The sequence below is a fragment of the Cyprinodon variegatus genome, unplaced genomic scaffold (genome assembly GCF_000732505.1).
Source record: "Cyprinodon variegatus isolate N-32 unplaced genomic scaffold, C_variegatus-1.0 Scaffold522, whole genome shotgun sequence".
Classification (NCBI taxonomy): domain Eukaryota; kingdom Metazoa; phylum Chordata; class Actinopteri; order Cyprinodontiformes; family Cyprinodontidae; genus Cyprinodon; species Cyprinodon variegatus.
In genome coordinates, this window is record NW_015150975.1 from 367,538 (window position 1) to 376,293 (window position 8,756).

Sequence of the window (8,756 nt, forward strand, 5' to 3'; positions counted from 1 at the left end):
GGATGGATGGATGGATGGATGGATGGATGGATGGATGGATGGATGGATGGATGGATGGATGGATAGATAATGAATACAAATTACAAAAAAAATGAAATATTCAGGAAATGTTCAGTCAGACATCTGCACCTGTTGACAGGTATGTTGGTTTAATGTTCATAACCAAGGTACTTTAAATTTCCTGGGGCAGTTTTTTTTTTTTTTTTAGAATTTTTTTTTCTTTAAATTATATAATCACAAAAAAGTGTCAATGTATCATTATATTTAACGGTATGGTATGTAAAGTTTCAAGCACAATTAAAACGTGTTAGTCTAAAAGAACGTCTCCAACTTGTGAACTTGGATGTTAAAACTTTTGTTGTTAGAAAAAGGTCAATTTTCTCTATTATTCCAAGTAATTCAAAAGTTTAAGCTGATCCAAACCAGGTATGCTTACAAGTTGATATTAACTAAGCCGATCCAAAACTCTGCTGCTTGTGTTCTCACTAGATTTAAGCAATTAGTAGAAATCAGCCTAGTTCTGAAGTCCTTCCACTGGCTCCCTGCAGCTCAGAGAAAAGACTTTAAGATCAATCTGTTAGTCTATAAATCACTGCGTGGATCAACACCTCAATACTTGACAGATTGGTTTTCAGTGGATCAGCCACCTAGACACCCAGAACTAGAACCAAACACGGAGAAGCAACATTTAGTACCTATTCTCCATGGATCTGAAACAAACTTCCTAAAGACTCTAAAAGTGCTGAAGGCCAGAGTTCTTTTAAGTAAAAGTTAAAAAAAACTTTAAATTTAGTGTTTGACTGTTAAAGCTAAACTCTTAACTGAGGTATTATTAGTCTTAGGCTAAGGGCTTATTTTATTGTACAATTTGTGTAAAACACTTTGAATTGTCTTTGTACTGAATTCTGCTGGACAAATTAACTTTCCTTGCCTTAAAGCAACAAGACTTGTAGAGAATTGTAACTGTTATTCTAGACTCTAGTTTATGATTGATTTTTATTATGTTGTTTTTATGTGTTTTTATATGTCTTATTGTACTACTGCCTCTTGGCCAGGTCACCCTCGAAAAAGAGATTTTATCTCAAGGGACTTCCTGGTAAAATAAAGGTAAAATAAAAATAAATAAATAAATAAAAAGACATATAATTAGCATAAAGTGACATATAATGAAAATAAAGTGATTGGAAAAGAGATAAAAAAAAAACAAGTAAAAGTAGAATTTTCATGATAATCTGTTGTCCCTGTGACCTACATTATACTTCAGAAATGAGAAATGATCACCATACGTCCCACTTTTTTAGTCATTTGTTGGGTTATTCTGGTCTCCAATAAAAAAACAAGGTCAGACAAAAAGTGATGCTTTGAATCAAAATGAAAATAAAAGGATACTTAAAAGAGATGAAGACAGGCCTATCTGTGTTACGGTAGTTACTGTCAGAAAACATCTTGTTGACTAAATTGAATACGTCAGCCCTTGTTTTGAAAGGCAGGCTAAGGCTTATTTAAAGCCCACTCAGCAGTTCTTTTGTCACGAATAAGAATCAGAGTGAACATGAGCGCTTTAAAGAACTTTGTTGTGAAGAAGTTTCTGCTTTAGATCAGCAGCCTCAAACACCAAATTACTACAGAAGATATTTTCCAAATCAGTAGCCATTCTATTTAATTTGCCCTCAATCTATAGCCTTTATTCTGTTTCAGCACATACAGCAGAATAAAACACAATCAAGCTTTTTGAGTGTGTTCACTGTGAGAAGCTGAAGCAGCAATATCCCTCCAGCTTGACATATCGGCACTGTGTGCAGCATTTTGAAACACTACCGTGGTTCTGACCCTTCGGACAGATTTTAAATTACAAACATTGAGAACAGTACGAGCTGGCTGTTGGAGTGCAGATAAATTAAGCTCCCAGAGGTCGCTGCGGGCTTTGCACAGGTTTATAGCTGTGTGTTTATACCATCGGATGCTGTTACTCTCTTTGAGGGTGAAAGAAGCACATGTGATGGAAAACCTTGGAGGAGACATGCAGTACCCGCAGCTTGAACAGAGCACGATGGAAAAACATGACAGAATCATGGCCGTTCACGGAGGGGGTTGTAGTTTTTCCCACTTGACAATACTTAAGGGCCTAAGAGTAAAGGAAGATTCTTTCAAATTAATTTAAAGCTTCAGTTTAATTGTTGACTTCTTAGAACTAATGTTGCTTCGGTCTAGGCATAAGAGAGAGATAGTTTACAATTCAACATGTCTATATGCTTCTTTCTTCACATTGAACCTTAATGAATTTTGTTTATATGTACGATAAATGGCCAAACAGCCGAGCAAAACAAAATAGTAGAATAAAAGTTTGAAGAGGAGAGGATGAAGTAAACTATTTATTTGTTCCTGCCTCTTTCTCATATCAAAATTTATCTACAACTTTTCCAGGTACATATCAAACCAATAAAGTTGCCAATCCAAGATTAGTGATCGTTCATACAGATTTATGGCATAAAACCCATAAAATGAACATCCTGAATAAGGGAACAGTGACGAAGGAAGGAAGCTGTTAGTATCTTCTTTACCTTCTTTTATTGCTCTTGGCAGCAATTAAATCATTTGACATCTAAATTTCATTAAAACAAAACAGTAAATCTGAGAAATTAAATATGAGGTAATTTTTTTTATGTTTGAAGGTAATTGTCTGTGTCTGTGTTCCCTTTGTTTTTTGCCTGTTTTTTTCACCCTTGTTTTCTGTATTTTACATAACTTCCTCATATCACTCTCCCTGGTTGCCAGTTTTCCACCCATTAATAGATTATTGCAAAAACAGCAGCAAACCTCCAGCAAATCCAACAGGACGGTCACCCGAAAGAACAACACAGAGATTAATAGTCTGGCTTTGGGTAAAACAAAGTTTACTTTATTTTTAGCATTTGGAGTTTCTGCAGGTCAGTTTTGATGTTCTGCTTAAAAGCAAGATTTGGTCGGTAAGTTTAGGATTAAACAGTAAATTGTGGAGAGTAACCTCTGTGTTTTATGATGGTACTCGGCAAGTTTCAGGAAAATACCTGGTAATTGCTGGAATGTGCCTGCTGTGTTAATGCAAAGAGTAACCAGAACGTCTTTTAAAATAGCTAGAAAATGTTGGCTAAGTCCTGAAAAGAAAACTCTGTTAGTGTGCAAATCTTTCCTGGATAACAGAGTAAACAGTTAGTTCTCAGTTTGACACTTAGAGAATATATATATATATATATATATATATATATTGCAAAAACAAAAAACAAGACAATAAAAAGTTTAACAGGAACATTACTCTACAGTAGGTTAATTTAAGTGAAATTAGATGGAGAGGGGGTATTAATAATAAGTTTTACTTAATGATTAATCAATATCACTTCTCAAGCTGTATATGCTGACAGGTTTATTTGGGTTTTGTTTCTATTCATTATCAGGTGAATTTAGTGAGTTTGGAAATTGGTGTTGGTTTGGTTGATGTTAACTAGTCTTTTTTGTGTGTATTTTGTTAATTCATTTATTGTTCTTTGTCAAATTGTCCATCTGAAACTGTCTGAAATAAATTTATTCATAAGTTGGTTACTTCTTATTTGTTTATTGTTTGCAAGAAAGCAACCATTAAGTTTTCTTCATAAAAACATAAAGAACTAAATCTACATAGAGCTGCTCCTTTTTCCAGTCAAACATTTTAAAGATCTTTCCTTTCAGCAACTTTATCTAATTTAAACTTTTCACTTCTTTTGGTCTTTTCTTTATGTTAGTTGTTTTTGTCTAAATCAATGGGGTTTTTTGGGGAATTTGTAATTCTTTACCCATATAGAAGTGTTTTGATAAATCTGTACCTTTTTCATCTTTTTATTAGGTAGCCTATTTTATTTGATTTATTGTCCAGTCTGGGAAGAATGACACATAAGCTGTGGCTCTTTGCAGCAGTTTTATGCATGCTTGGATGAATCTATGAGGAAACAGAACATAAAACACAGAGTGATGTGTGTCTGAATGAAGATGATGTCTCAAATGATTGATGATGCTATTAATATTTCTTATCTTGTGTTTTAAAAGAGAGGCTGAATGAAGTCCTCCTCCTCCTAGAGTGAACATACCGATAGCTGACACAGATGGCGGTTTAAGTGAGGATTGTTCAAACGCCTTGTTAATCCAAATTATCTCTCGTCACTAATGAAGCTGTTAGCAGTGTTAGTTGCCAGAGGCCTGCTGGGCCACACTGCTCCGGCTGCTACTGACAAAAATGCTCATTTTCTACTTTAGCATTTCTAACCTGAAGCCTCAACAACAGATCTTATTTTAATCTGGAAAATAATGTTACAAAATCTAATCCAGAATATGAACTACAGCAGGTCCTGATATCAAGCCTATGAACCTAATTCAATTTCACATGCAGGGTGTCGTCTCTTACAGCTGCAAAGTGATTTCTTGAATGAGGCAACACCTCTTGCTTTAATAGCTGTGGTTTAAAGCCAAGACGCTGTACTTGTGAGTAAGGGCAAGGGTTTGCCTGAAGGCTGACTGCTCAATAATGCATGTAGAAACCCTGAAAGCTAATGAATTAAAGACCATCTTGGCTCAGAATCTGTCCCCACAGCATGAAAGTCAATGAATAAATTATTTGGTAATCAAGCATCATCATGGGGTCACAAAGACCTGCCGTAAAATCGGATAACCGGTCGGTGATTTATTTACTGATACTTATTTAACAGTTCTATCAAGAAGAGAAAATAAAAAAGTGCCCAAAGAATGATTTCAAAAGACATCCAGAATATATAAAAGGTACATTGTGTGCTTCTGTAATTGGTTGGGTTGGCTTAACTTTCTCCAAGCTTCCATCCATCTGTTGTCCTGTCCTTTTTCCAATATTCGGTGATGGGGACAACAGGTGGTGTGTGTGTGTGTGTGTGTGTGTGTGTGTGTGTGGTGGGGGGTGGGGTTCTGTAAATTAAGTGCACATAGCTCTAAACGGATCATTCACTTATTTGTAATATCATTGAAGAGATCATTTAGTTTGTTAACTTACTTCATTAATTGAAACTCATTATATAGATCTCACATATTCTGATGCTTACAAGCCTTTTGTTAAATTACAATAATGTTCTTGTCAAGATTTTATCAAGAGCTTGGACCCACATGCAGAGAAACCGATTCAGAGAGACCAGGGGAAAAGGTTTAACAGGTTTATTGAAGAGATAATGCAGAGGGAAGTGTTACTCTGAACACCGCTCAACCGGAACTGAAAAGTGAGGGGAAGACACAGCGATTAGTTCAGGCTCAGTGGGAAATTTGATTCGTGAACTGATTCGATGGAGGGCGGACAGAGTTTACCCAGAATGCGGTTGTTTGTAGGTGAACGGAGAAACTGACTGCCACTTAGATTTCCTGCGGTACTTGAACGGGCTGTGATGCAGATGAATCCCTTGCTCAGTGTGAAACTCAAACGACCTCTTGGGGAAAAGAGGATCCAAACCTCCTGTTTGTATCCCCAGCTCAGTTTGAAGCTCAGTGGATCCTTCCAGGGAGAGAAGGTCCAGAAAATCCAGTTTGCAGGATGACTTCCTGCCGAGAGGCAAAGACAAAAACAANTAGACTCAACTTTATTTATCACTTGGGATTACTCCTTCAGGAATATTGCTAAAAAATAACGTCCATGAAAGGTTCATACAATATTATCTGCATCTTGCTGGTGGGCTTAACAAGTCTGTATAGGTTGGGCTTATATTTTGTGTAATACATACATCCAAATAAAACCTAATGAGGTAGTTGTCTCTGTATAATATTCTTAAAAACTTACGGCGCTCAAAATGCAGCTTTTATTGTGAAAATCCTCCAACTTATCACCTGTCTCATAATTCAGCAGACACTCTGGTGGCATTTTACCACCAGAAAGTGCCTAAATCCATTACGTCTAAATTGGTGCCATTTGTTTCCTCTTTCTACTGAGGAGAGTTTTGGTACCTAATGGAGATGAAATGCTCAAGAGGTGGATTGTGACAGATTTAGTGGAACAAAACTGCAAGAGCAGCAGCTGAATGTTAAACGTTGAGGAGTCAGTGTGACCATGAAAGGTATCCTCACATTACAGAAACAGTATAATCCACTCTACCACACAGTCATCACGCTTTCCAGGTATCGGTAAGAAAAGTAACCATAGTGATTAACTGAGAGATAGTGAGGATTTAGGATTTCTAATACAGCTAATTACTGAGGTCTGGGAGCAGCAAAGCAGATGTTGTTCATTGTAAATTGTCTATCTTTGCCACCCACATGTGGGATGTAATCTTAGCTATGCAACTCAAAAGTGCTGAGACAAAACAGCTCGGCTTAGCTCCATCTATCACGCCAATTAGTTTACTTTGAAGAGATGGAAACCAATTAAAAGAGTCTGAGATGTGAAGAAAACGTTGGATGAAGACGGCTTGGAAAGCTCTAAGGTGAAGGAACAGTGTAGAGTGAGGAGTACTGACTGTCATGATGACGATGATAAAAGCTAATAACAGCCAATCGGTTTCCATGGCACGCTTCCATCAAGGAGGATGAGGAACATCGTCTTCCTCTTGATACTTTTATAAAAATAAACAGCTGCCAGGATCTGGGTTTCCACAAGCATGTCATTGAACATTTTAGGTCATCTCTGATCAAAAACAGACAAGTGAAAGCTTATTGATTTTTTTTCATCTTTAACTTGTAAAACTTAACTTCTGTCCTTAATTTTTTGTTCGCTTTAATGCACATATATCAGGTCCCCCTCAGAGAATTAGCAGGAAGAAGAGCACTTTAATCATGTTTCCCTAACTTAGAGCTGCCATCAAAGGGAGACAGTCCTTTATTATGTGCAGAAACAAAGGGCTGAAAACCCCTTCAGGGCCTTCAGCCTCAGATTAGATCCCACTGACTCTGTTGCTGCGCCTCATCACCAAAATTTCACAAAACAGACTCAATAGAACTATGATTTATATGACTTGACAGTTGTGTAATTTTGGAGGAGAAGAATTAAAGTTCAAAGTTTCTACTATAGTTTTAAAGTTTTTTAATTCATGACAATCATTTAACTGGTCTTAATATTGATGGGCCTTTTATAAGAGGGTTTTTGATAACTTACAGTAAAATAAGATTTAAAAAAAAGTACTTTTAAAGCTACAGTGTGTCATTTTCAGCGACATCTAAAGGTCAAACTGCAGTGACATGAACTCTCCCTCCAATATGGAGGCCGTCATGGTATAAAATGGCTTTAACAAAGTCCACATCACCTTTGTTGTCAAGTTATGATGAGATTTGTTTACATAGATTTTTTTACCAGTCTGTGTAGGATATAGATTTTATATAGGCCTAACTTGCCACTGTCCCATTCAAGCATAATGGTGATCTCTTCGCTCACTAGTAGCTCAAATATTTCTGCCTGCATATATAATTATAAATAGTCGTTTCTAAGGCGACATAAAGATAGAGACTTTCAGTTTGTAGATATCAGTTTGTTTCGTCTCTTAAAATATAGATTTTTTTTTCAATATACAGAGTTTAGTAGCTTCAATATTTTTTTTTTCAGATTTCAGATTTTTTTTCTAATGATATTGATTTAATTAACAAGCTTTTAAACCTATTCTACCCTTGTATGGTACTAGCCTGTGTTCATGGGTCCGGTGGAACCGCCTCATTTTATTCTATCAATTTCCACACAAGGAAACAATTTTTAATTAAAATTCAAAACAAATTTTGATTTAACTATTATATCAATATAAAACCAACACATGTGCTTCATTTTCGCTTTAAAATCTCCCTGTCAGACTCTTACATTTCAGAAAAGTGGTCTTCACGTTCTAAGACTTACCCCTCTATATGTCAGCAGAATATTTCAGTCCCCTCAATACTAATTTGAAAGACAATTTATTTTTATTCAAATTCCCAAATTTTAGATTTTTCATCCCAAACACAAAATGCACCTATCGATTCCCTTTAGAGCTCTGGTATGAAACCAAGATGCCAGGGCTTGAATTTTGTATCAATGTTTCATTTCTGTTCAGAAATAGCCCGCAGAGAGAAAGGAGCCATACATGCACACAAACAACAGGCCGACACAGAATGAGGGGATAACAAAAAGATAATTTCTATTATTTAGTAAGAAAGTGAGAAAAAAAAGAATGGTTTCCACATTCACAAAGAGCCACTCAAGGGTTAAAACACTTGTTGCTGCTTTCTGGCAGCACTCCTAACCTGTGTGCCCTGATATTCAATCAGTCTCAGTGTTTCGCAGTATCGATTGCCCCTCCCTCCTCCTTGAGGAGTAATCAGTGGCAGGCAGCGAAGGAGAGATGACAGAGGATCTTCCTCTCTGCATACGGATGAGGTGTAATCTGTCTCCCATCACCAGCTTGTAGCAGCCACGGGGCAGGGGAGCGGAAATAACTATTTGGGTGCATTCTTTGTTCTCTGCTGGAGCTAGTTTCTCTATCAGAGTTTAGCGCTGAACACAGAGAAAAGTGAAAGCTGTCCCCACGGTGAGCCCAGCCAAACAATTCAGGCTTTACTCACCAACCTTTTGAAGTCAGTTTGTGTCTCTGATCATTTGTTTTTTGTGTGTGATGGAGATGTAGAGCTGTACAAGAACAGATCTACATGTTCTCATGTTAAAACCACTGATATACTTGTACAGTAATTTACTCGGATTGTATTTATGGAACAAGAAAAAAACGCTACTTGGATGCAAACACAAGGTAAAATTCCTCCATATGTATCCATCACTGTGTTTTAATACT